Below are 10,424 nucleotides of genomic sequence, written 5' to 3'. Positions count from 1 at the left end.
CAGTTCTTGAATAGGTGCTGGCTCTGAAGTCCACACAGGATCAGTTTGGGAAGGACAGCATCCAGTGGGATGGACTCCACATACAGCAGGGGCAGAGAGTGACCATGATGGAGACATTGCGTTAGGGACTGACTGTAGCCCCCATTCTCTGCTGCTCTGAATGCACACACAGAGGAGGTAGAACAGGGCAGATGGTGGGGAAGGTGTTTTTGAGTTTGCTTTTAGGTTCTCACTATTGTAGTCTGCTACTGATAGGCAATAAATTATATTGATTTCCCTACGCTGAGCCTTTTTGGCCCATGACAATAATTGGTGTGTGATCTCTCTGTCCTTACCTCAAACACCTGAGCCCTTTCTTTTGTATTTTCTCCCCCTTTTCCTTTGAGGAGGTGTAATGAGAGAGTGGTTGTGGTGAAGTTCAGCTGCCCACCCGGGTAAAACCACCACACTAGCCCAGGCGATGTGCCCCGGTCGGGCGCGATCCGTAGCAGAGCCGCACAAGGGGTTTTCCGCAGCCTGGGAAGCCCCAAGGGATCGCCGAGAGCACCCGGAGGCCGCTACCCCGATTGCGAGCAGCTGCCGCGGCTTGGGCGGGGCGAGCAGGAGCAGTGGCCACCCCCCACTCTTCCATAGGCAGCTCCAAGGCAGCGAGAGCCACCAGTGTATGGGGCAGCAAGCAGGGGGCGGTGCGGCACTGCGCCTCGGAGGGCGCAGGGAGGGGGGCCCCCACGGTAGGGAGGGACGGTCCGCGGGCCAAGCCGGAGGCAGTAAGTACGCCAAGTTCACCTTAAACACGGATCTCCACAAGCCATTGGAGCGCACCTTTCCTGATTCTTAAGGCAGAATGGTGGGCACTTGTCTCAGGGAAAAAAAGGTTGTGGCTTTGGCTGCTCAGTCTATCCCGGTGGTTGCTGATGCTTCCACCCAGACGGAGCTACTGAGGGGTGAAGGTGTAGTGCAGGCTTCTGACTGCTGGAAGTGCCTAAATCTTTTGCCTGGTGCAGGCAGTGGACCTGCTTGACAAAGGTGTGCTCAGATGGAAGACCTCCTGCAGATGGTGGCTGAGCTGCAAGAGGCAGTGAGAAGGCTGTGCAGCATCAGGGAGGCTGAGGAGGAGTTAGCTGGATTCTAACAGTCTGCAAGGGACCCACAGCCTGTGGCCAAGCAGCTCAAAACTCTCTCACCAGCACTTAGTGAAGGGAGGGGGACCAGTAACACTGGAGGGTGGAAGATTGCAACAAGGACCAGCAGGAGAGAATCGTCCCCCAAAGTATGAGGCCCTACAGAAATGCTTCACCCTTTTGCAGACTGAAAAGGAAAGATCCGCTGCAGGCAGGGTGAAGCTGAGTAAAACAGTCCAGTCTGCTCCCCACATAACTAATCCAACTAAGAAAAGTCAACAGCTGATAGTAGTAGGGGACTCTCTTTTGAGAGCTATGGAGGTGCCCATATGCCAAACTGATCTGCTCTTGAGGGAAGTTTGCTGCTTATCAGGGGCTCATATCAGGGATGTTACCAGGAGACTGCCAAGTCACGTACAGCCTAAGGACTATTATCTGCCGATCATGTTTCACATGGGCACCAGCGATGCATCCAGAAGCACTCTGACGAGTGTCAAGAGGGATAAGTCCCTGGGTGCAGCAGTTAAAGGACTCAGGAGCACAGGTAGTTTTTTTATCAGTGGGTCTGGCTGGCATGGAGTTAACATTCCCTGCAGCAGCCTATACAAGTGCTGTGCTCTGCACCTGTAGCTAGAACAGCATTGGTATCACACCAATGCTTTTTGTATTGCTGAGAAGTGCTAGCACAGCATCAAGACTCCCTCTAAACTCTCTCAGAGCCAGTAGGCTGAGAGTGGGAATGGGCAAGAGGTGGGGAGGGTACACCACTAGGACAGCTGACCTAAACCAACCAAAGAGATATTCCTTACCTTTTGGTGTCACACACAGCAACAAAAGGTGGGAAAGGAGAAGGAAGAGGGGTGGCTCTCGTTAGGAAGATGTCCTCCCAAACAATTGGTACGCATATTGAGGCCCTGCTTCCTGGGATGTGGCCAAACATTGCTTGTTGATGGCAAGTAATTTTTCTTCTCTCTGTGCTTCCACATGGCCTTTGTTTGTTTTTCCCCTCTTTTCCCTTTAATTAAATTAATTAAATTATTCTTAGCTCAACCTGTGAGTTTGGTGCTTTTTTTTGTTGTTTTTTTTTGTTTGTTTTTTTCCATCATTCTTTCTTCTGCCTCTCTTCTTTTAAGGAAGAGGACTGAGAGAGTGTTTGTGGTCATAGAATCATGGAATGGCTTGGGCTGGAAGGGACCTCAAAGATCATTTTGTTCCAGCCCCCTTGCCATGTTTGGGTTGGCTATAATTGGGTACTGTGGAATACAATAGTATTTTACAGTTATTTTGTTGAAGAAACAGATAATAAGATGAAATACCTTATGTGGATTTTTTTTTCTTTATGAAATGACCATAAGATTAGAGAGAATGCAAATTATTAATTAAAGATAGTAATGTGATAGTTATGACATCTGCCGTGGTGTTGTTCAGCATTTTATGAAAGGTTTTGCTGAAACAGCTAGAAAATGGACGGATTTGAATCCAGATGATGAGGCAAATAAGGCAATCAGTCATCTGCCAATGTCCAGAACAAGAGTGTAGATGGACTTTCAGGATGTCCACTTCCAAAGTAATTGAGATAGCTTATAAGGCATATATCAATAGGAGTGAAATAGGGAAAAAGAGGAGACAAAAGGAAAAACAAAAAAATGCAAAGATGGAGGCAAGTCTACTTGCAACAGCCATGGTCAAAGCACAGATGTCATCCTGAGGAAGCAGAACAGTAGGAAACTCAGCAGATAGAGGGGAAGGCTAAAATATGTGACATCTAATCCCCACCCCTCTGATTTGCAGTATCATATCATAGAATCATAGAATGGTTCGGGTTAGAAGGGACATTCAAGATCATCTAATTCCATCCCCCCTGCCATAGGCAGGGATGCCGACGACTTGACCAGGTTGCTCAGGGCCTCATCCAACCAGTTCTTGAACACTTCTAGAGATGGGGAATCCACAACCTCTCTGGGCAACTTATTCCAGTGCCTCAACATTCTCTGAGTGAAGAACATCTAACCTCCTAACATCTAATCTAAATCTCCCCTCTTTTAGTTTAAAACCATCCCCGTGTCCTATCAATATCTCACCAAGCAAAAAGTTGTTCTTCATCTTTTTTATAAGCCCCCTTTAGGTATTGAAAAGCTGCAGTGAGGTCTCCCTGGAGTCTTCCCTTCTTCAGGCTGAACATCCCCATCTCTCTCAGCCTTTCTTCATAGAAAATGTGCTCCAGCCATCTGATCATTTTCATGGCCCTTCTAACAGATTTGCTCTTACAGATCCACATGCTTTTTGTGCTGGGAGACTTAGATCAGGATGCAGTACTCCAGGTGGGGCCCTCACAATTGCAGAGAAGGGTAGAATCACCTCCCTTGACCTGCTGGCTGCTCCCCTGTTGATGCAGCCCAGGATACAGTTGACCTTCTGGGCTACAAGCACACACTCCTGGCTCATGTCAAGCTTTTTATCCACCAGAGCCCCCAGGTCCATCTCTGCAAGGCTGCTCCCAATGAGTTCTTCTCCCAGTCTGTGTGGGATTGCCCCAACCCAGCTGCAGCAGTTTGCACTTAGACTTGTTGACTCTCATTAGGTTCACAGTTTTCTAGCTTGTCCAGGTCCCTTTGGTCCCTTCCTTTTGTTATATCAACTGTACCACTCAGCTTGGATCTGCAAATTTGGTGAGGGTGCAGTTGATGTCATTGTCTACATCATTGATAAAGATATTAAACAGTTCCAGTCCCAAGACAGGCTCCTGAAGGGCACTTGTATCCAGCCTCTACCTGGGCATAGAGCCATTGGCCACAATTTGCTTGGTATGGCCAGTTCCTTATCCACTGAATGGCCCACCCTTCACATCCATCTCTCTCCAATTTACAGATAAGGATATCACGTGGGACTGTGTCAAAGGCCTTAGAACTGTCCAGAAAGATGTCATCTGTTGGTTTTCCCTTGTCATCTGATGCAGTCACTTTATCATAGAAGACCACCAGATCAGTCAGGCACAATTTCCCCTTAGTAAAGCCATGCTGTCTCTCTCAGATCACCTCCTTGTACTGCACGTTCCTTAATATTGCTTCCAAGAGGATCTGTTCCATAATCTTTCCAGGCACAGAGGTGAGGCTCACTGGGCTGTAGCTCCCCATGTCCTCTTCTCTACCACTTTTAAAAATGGGAGTAATGTTTCCATTTTTCCAGTCGCCAGGGGCTTCACCTGCCTGCCAGGAGTTTTCAAAGATGGTGGAGAGAGGCTTGGCAACTACACCAGCTAGTTCTCTCAGAAACCTGCAATACATGTCATTGGGTCCTGTAGACTTGTATCTGTTCAGTTTCGTCAGGTGGTCTCCAACCTGCTCTCTGCTTGCAGTGGAAAGGACTTTGTTTCCCCAGCCCTCACCAACAGATTGTGGAGAATGAAAGACATAGCAAGCCTGACTGGCAGTGAAGACTGAGGCGAAGAAGTTGTTGCATATTAAAGCCTTCTCCATGTCTGTTGTTATCAGTTCTCCCTTCTTGCTTATCAGAAAGGGAACACCCTCCTTGGCCTTTCTTTTCTAGCCAATGTTCCTGTAGTACCCCTTCTTGTTATTTTTTTGCATCCCTTGCCAAGCTCAGTTCCATCTGTGCCTTGGCTTTCTTGATCCCATCCCTGTATATCCAGATGGCATCCCTGTACTCCTCCCAGGCCACATGTCCCTGCTTGCACTGCCTGTGCTTTTCCTTCTTCCTCCTCAGTTTAACAAACAAGTCCTTGCACAGCCATCTCAGGTTTCTGCACCCCTTGTTTGCTTTCTTACACATGGAAATGGAGAGTTCTTGTGCTCTGAGAAAAAACATCCTTAAAGAGTTGCCAGCTCTGTTCATCTCCTTTGGCCCTAAGGACATTGTTCCAGGGGATCTTGCCCACTAGGACTTTAAATGGCTGGAGAACTCTTCAGAAGTTTGGGGTCCTCCCTTTACTCTTTGCCAGGCCCATATTCCTCAAGATCACAAACCCAACCAGGGCGCGGTCACTGCAGCGCAGACCCCCTCCAGTCTTAACCTCTTTAAAGAGATCATCTGCATGGTAAGCATTGGGTCCAGTAACGTTCCTCCTCCGGTTGGTTTGTCTAATACCTGGACCAGGGTGTTATCCTCAATGCACTCTGGAAGTCTCCTGGATTGCTTACAGGCTGCTGTAGAGATTTTCGAGCAGACATCCAAAGTGGTTGAAGTCCCCCGTCAGGATGAGAGTGTGCAAGCATGATTCTTCTTGTAATTGAAGCAGGAAGGCCTCATCCACTGGCTCCCCTTGATCAGGTGGCCTGTAGTAGACCCTGACCACAAGGAGTTCTTTATTGGTCAGGTCCTTAACTTCTACACACAAACTCTCAACATGTCCATGGCTGTTTCTCAGAGGCATCTCTTCACAATCAACTTCTCATTCTGTTGCTTTAGAACATCCTGCGAACTTGTTCAGCCAGAGTATATATATTCCTATACATACATATTTCCATAGCACAGTGTCACACATTGCTTGAATTCCCCAATGACCCTCTTGATGTAAAACAGTTAATATTTGCCTCTTTAGTACTTTATCCAGCATTTCTCTCCCATTAGGGTGTATCTGTTCTCCTTTGGACTTCATGACTCCTAATTCCTTAAAAACTTCTTTCTCTTAAAGCTTTTTACTTCTTTTTGTGTATGGAATCCCTGGTTTGATTCCTGGAGGGGTTGCTCAGCAATTCCCTGAATCCTCTCTGGATTTATTTGTTGTTTTCCCTCAGACACTAGATGCCCTAAATACTTGTCTTCTCTTTCTACATATTGTAATTTATTTTTCAATCCTTTCAAGCCCTGTTTTACCAGAAAGTGTAATAGCTTGTTAGTGGCTTCTTTCACAACTGTTTTCTCCTGTCCTGACAATAAAAGGTCATCCACATGTTGTAACAGTAACACCCTCTCTGGAGGTTGGAATTGCTCCAGAATTTGTTCTAGTACTTGCCGAAATAAATTGGTGGCCCTGTAAACCCCTTAGGTAAAATTGTCCATCTGTATTGCTGCTTCTGCCCCATTCCAGGGTCTTTCCAAGCAAAGACAAATATATCTTTGCTCTCAGGGTCTGAGAGCACCCCATTAATAACACCATTATTCTATCCTTACAATTTACTCTTTGAATGCCCAGTTTCATTATCAAATCCTTTCCCAACAAGTTTGTCCCTGCCTCGGATGCATAGAATAAATGCCCAGTGATCATTCTATCCCTAGTCTCAGTTTGGCATCCCCCAAAAGTAGCTCTGCTATCCCAGTCCCTTCTACCCCCATCACATTTAGGGTTTCATTAGTTAATTTAAGCCTTGATACTTTATAGGCCAGTGATGACCTAGCTGCCTCAGTGTATTGGGTTCACATGTCAAGGTTCTGGTAGCAGGGTGGACTGCAGTGGTAGCCCCAGTGAGAAGAATCCAGCAGCTGCCCCATGTTAGATGAGGGCCAGTTTCATCCAGCTCCAAAGGGGCCCACCGCTGCCCAGAGCCAAGCCATGAGCAATGCAGTTTGTGCCTCTGTGAGAGCACATCCAAGAAAGGAAAAGAAAACAGCTGCAAAACAGCCTGCAATGATAATTGTAGTGTTTGTAAATTGTAAAATTTGGTTAATCCCTATTGAGGTACATGTTAGGTACACTTTTTCATTTATCAGGGAACTAGCTTTCTGAGAAACCCTGACTCCCCTATTCTGAATTTATAACAACAATCTCTCCTCCTTCTTCCACCTAGGAATTCCTATTTGAAGTGGATGACCTGGCCACATGCGAAGCATCTTCTCAAAGCCTGTCCCTGCTAGGATTTAGGCTGCAACACAGGTAGGTTTCCTTGTCTGCCATTCCATCTCTCTTCCTCTCCTTTCCATCCTGGGCCCTCTATCTCCTCCTCTGCCTCGCTACCCAGTATGCTGTGAATACCATTTGTTTTGCTTTCTGCTTTTCCTTCTCATCTCCCCTCCTGGCGTACACCTTCATACTACCTATAATGTTCACTCCATCCTCCCACCTTCTGGAGCTTTTTCTGTACATCTGGAAAGGCTTTAATCACAAAATGAACTTTAAAGAGCCCTTGGGCTACCAAGTCCTTAGGATTCATCCCTGAGTACTTTCTCATTCTGACCCTAAGTCTCTCATAAGATTTTTTGTTGCGAGTTGTTCTTATTTCAGTTAGATAAGCAGATATTTCTGCTCTATCTGAATTACTCTCAGTCCGGGGGGCTGCAAAAACACAACTTAGTTTCTCACGCTATCACTGGGCATGTGGGAGAAGAGACCAATCCACACCTCACTACAGCCTCCTTTAAGGTACCTGTAGAGTGCGATAAGGTCGCCCCTGAGCCTTCTCTTCTTCCAGGCTAAACGACCCCAGCTCCTCAGCTGTTCCTCATAAGACTTGTTCTCCAGACCCCTCACCAGCTTTGTTGCCCTTCCCTGGACACACTCAAGCACCTTGATGTCCTTCCTGTAGTGAGGGGCACAAAATTGAACACAGTACTTCAGGTGCAGCCTCACCAGAGCTGAGTACAGGGTGACAATCACTTCCCTAGTCCTGCTGGCCACACTGTTTCTGATACAAGCCAGGATGCTGTTGGCCATCTTGGCAACCTGAGCACACTGCTGGCTCATATTCAGCTGAATATTAACCATTACTCCCAGGTCCTTCTCTGCCAGCAGCTTTTCCAGCCCCTCTCTTTCTTCTTTCAGATTTGTTGCACAGTGTGTGAACAGGAATTTCACTTTCTTTTTCACAATGTTACTAATGCATGCAATTATGGAATTTCTTGGGACCTTAGCCTCTTTTGTGCATTATTTTTTCTTGTTTTCTTTCTTCTATGCTCTATCTCACTGCAGATGAAAATACACTGAATTTCACCTCTTGAGGCTGAAGCTAGGGGAACAACTGGACACAGAATGGGCACTGGCAACTCCACCATGTAAATAAGAACGTTGGACCAGGTCCATGTATTCTTACATTTAGCTTCAGCCTAAACAAACAAGACAGAACTTTCACTAGTGCTACTTAATACATTAGTAAATCCTGTTGACATAATAAAATCCATTCTTACCTAAGAGCTTGGCAAGGTATCTAAAAACCATAGTGTCTATATTAACAGTGTGTAGAGTATAATACAAATAAACAGGAAATGACTTCTTGTGTCAATACTATGATTTTATTTAATACTGTTTTATATGTAAAAAAAATAATAAAAAAAAGTGGTTCTGCCTATGTGTATTTATGTAAGCAGTATGCAGTTTTAAGAAGATCAGTTTGTAAAAATATTCCCTTTTTGGAAAGAAAATGGAAAGAGATTTGTGACCATTTAAGCCAATGTCAAGAATTGCTTTAAGTAATAGATTGTGGAGGCTAGATCTAATAGTTTTTAAAGTTTTGCATCCACTTCTGTGTATGCCACTGATTTTAGCAAACACTCTCTTTATTGCTTTGCATTCTTCACAATAACAATGTTATTACTTCATAACAAAACAGAATGCAGGGAAGCAGTAAGCAACCTGACTATACTTTGTGCAATTTAGCTATAACTGTAGTTGTGGTATCTAGAACAGAGATTTAAAAAAGACTCCAAACCAGATCCTGGGATAAAAAATTGACAAATGTCAGAGAGAAGAGGCATCTGTGCAATTCTCTGTGTTCATGACACTTCCATGCCCTGCCTTCCTGATTTCCAGAAGGGCTGAGACTGCCAATTGCAGAAACAGTGTTTAGTTGTTTATACCTCAAAATAAAGATGAAAAGCTTGTGACATAGTGACCAGGCATCTCAGGACTGTGACAGATTTTTCCACTGCTTTGCAGTACTGTGCTTTCTACATAAATTCTGGTGGTACTGAATGCAGTGTCTAAACCTCGGGAGAGGCACAGCAAATGAGAACAGCATTTAGTTTGTTTTGGATGAGTACTGTGTGAGTAGTCAATGATTACAGCAAGGTAGTGTGCCAAAATGTACCACTGAAGATAAGTGTGTTACATACCTCATCCCTAAAAATTGCTGGAGGATCATGTTTTGTTCTCTCAAAATTAATTCAACAAAACAAAACAAAACTTAAACTTGTGTTTTATTTCACAACATTGTCATGGAAATTTTGCAAAAATACAAAATGGAATCGGGATAACATTTCTACTTCACACTGGAGGCAGATGGGTACCTGTTTCCCCTCAGCTTATGAATACTTCTCATACTATGCTTCAATCTCTTGAACTTCCGTTTCTAGTGTTATTCACTTGGTATCATTGACACAATGTGTATTTACCCAGCACGTATCTTAGCTTCTTCTTCTCCAGACTAAACAAACCCAGTTCTCTCAGCCACTTCTCATAAGTCTTGTTGTCTAGTCCCCTCACCAGCCTAATTTGGTATCATCTGTGAACTTGCTGAGGGTGCACATGATCCCCTCATCCAGAACACTAATAAAATGTTAAACAAAAGGGGCCCCGGTACTGAGCCCTGCTAAATGCAATGGTGACTGGCCACCAATTGTATTGAACTCCATTTGCTATTACTCTTCAAGCCTGACCATCAAGATACCCAGTGTACTGTACACCTGTCCAAGCCATGAGCAGTCAGTTTCTCTAGAAGGATACTATGGAAAATGGTGTCAAATGTTTTTTTAAAGTTGTGGTGAACAACATCCACAGCCTTTCACTCATGTACTAATCCAGTCATCTTGTCACAGAAGAAGATCAGGTTTGGAAAAAGTAAACATTGGTGTAAGACCAGACACTTGTATGCATTATAGAAAATGCTGCTTTAACAAGTTTAATTTTTATGGTTGTGATTATTTTGACTGGATGAGTATTTTGCAAATCAGGTTTGCAAATATAGTGGCTGCAAAATTGTAAGCCTGTATATTTTTTTTTACACCTTCTTATAGTTGACACAGATGACACCCTATGGTGAGTTACTCCACCTTATATTCTTGGCTATTTACTCAAGATCAATACTGCTTGTTTGTTTTTTTTTGCTTGTTTGGTTGGTTTGTTTTTGTTTTTAATGAAGCTGCATACTTATTGCTGCGTTGTTGCATTCTGCAATTCATAAAGAACAAATGTGTGACTCCACACTGGCCAGGTAGTATAATTTATAATAAAATTAAGCTATACGAAAATTGGTTTGGGTGACTGGCAAGAGAAAGACCCAGCTGTCACTATTTTTTATTACATATCTTAGTTCTCAGCTGTCTCTGTTGTTTGTGCCTCCTCATAGCCAATTTCCAGTGCCAGTATTTGCAAGCACGCCAGTCCTATGATTCTTTTTTGTGCCCTGAGCAGAACCA

General features: G+C 44.5%; 1 long non-coding RNA gene across 1 annotated transcript; it reads left to right on the top strand.

The window, feature by feature from the left end:
- Positions 1–523: 523 nt before the first annotated feature.
- On the top strand, positions 524–9,052 carry LOC137848413 (uncharacterized). Its single transcript, XR_011091332.1, has 3 exons — positions 524–767; positions 6,866–6,951; positions 7,984–9,052. It is a non-coding gene; the product is annotated as an uncharacterized lncRNA (long non-coding RNA).
- Positions 9,053–10,424: the final 1,372 nt, after the last annotated feature.

Source organism: Anas acuta, chromosome Z (assembly GCF_963932015.1).
Source record: "Anas acuta chromosome Z, bAnaAcu1.1, whole genome shotgun sequence".
Classification (NCBI taxonomy): Eukaryota; Metazoa; Chordata; class Aves; order Anseriformes; family Anatidae; genus Anas; species Anas acuta.
Note: the sequence above shows the minus strand (reverse complement) of the source record. Positions and strands in the feature narration are given on the sequence as shown.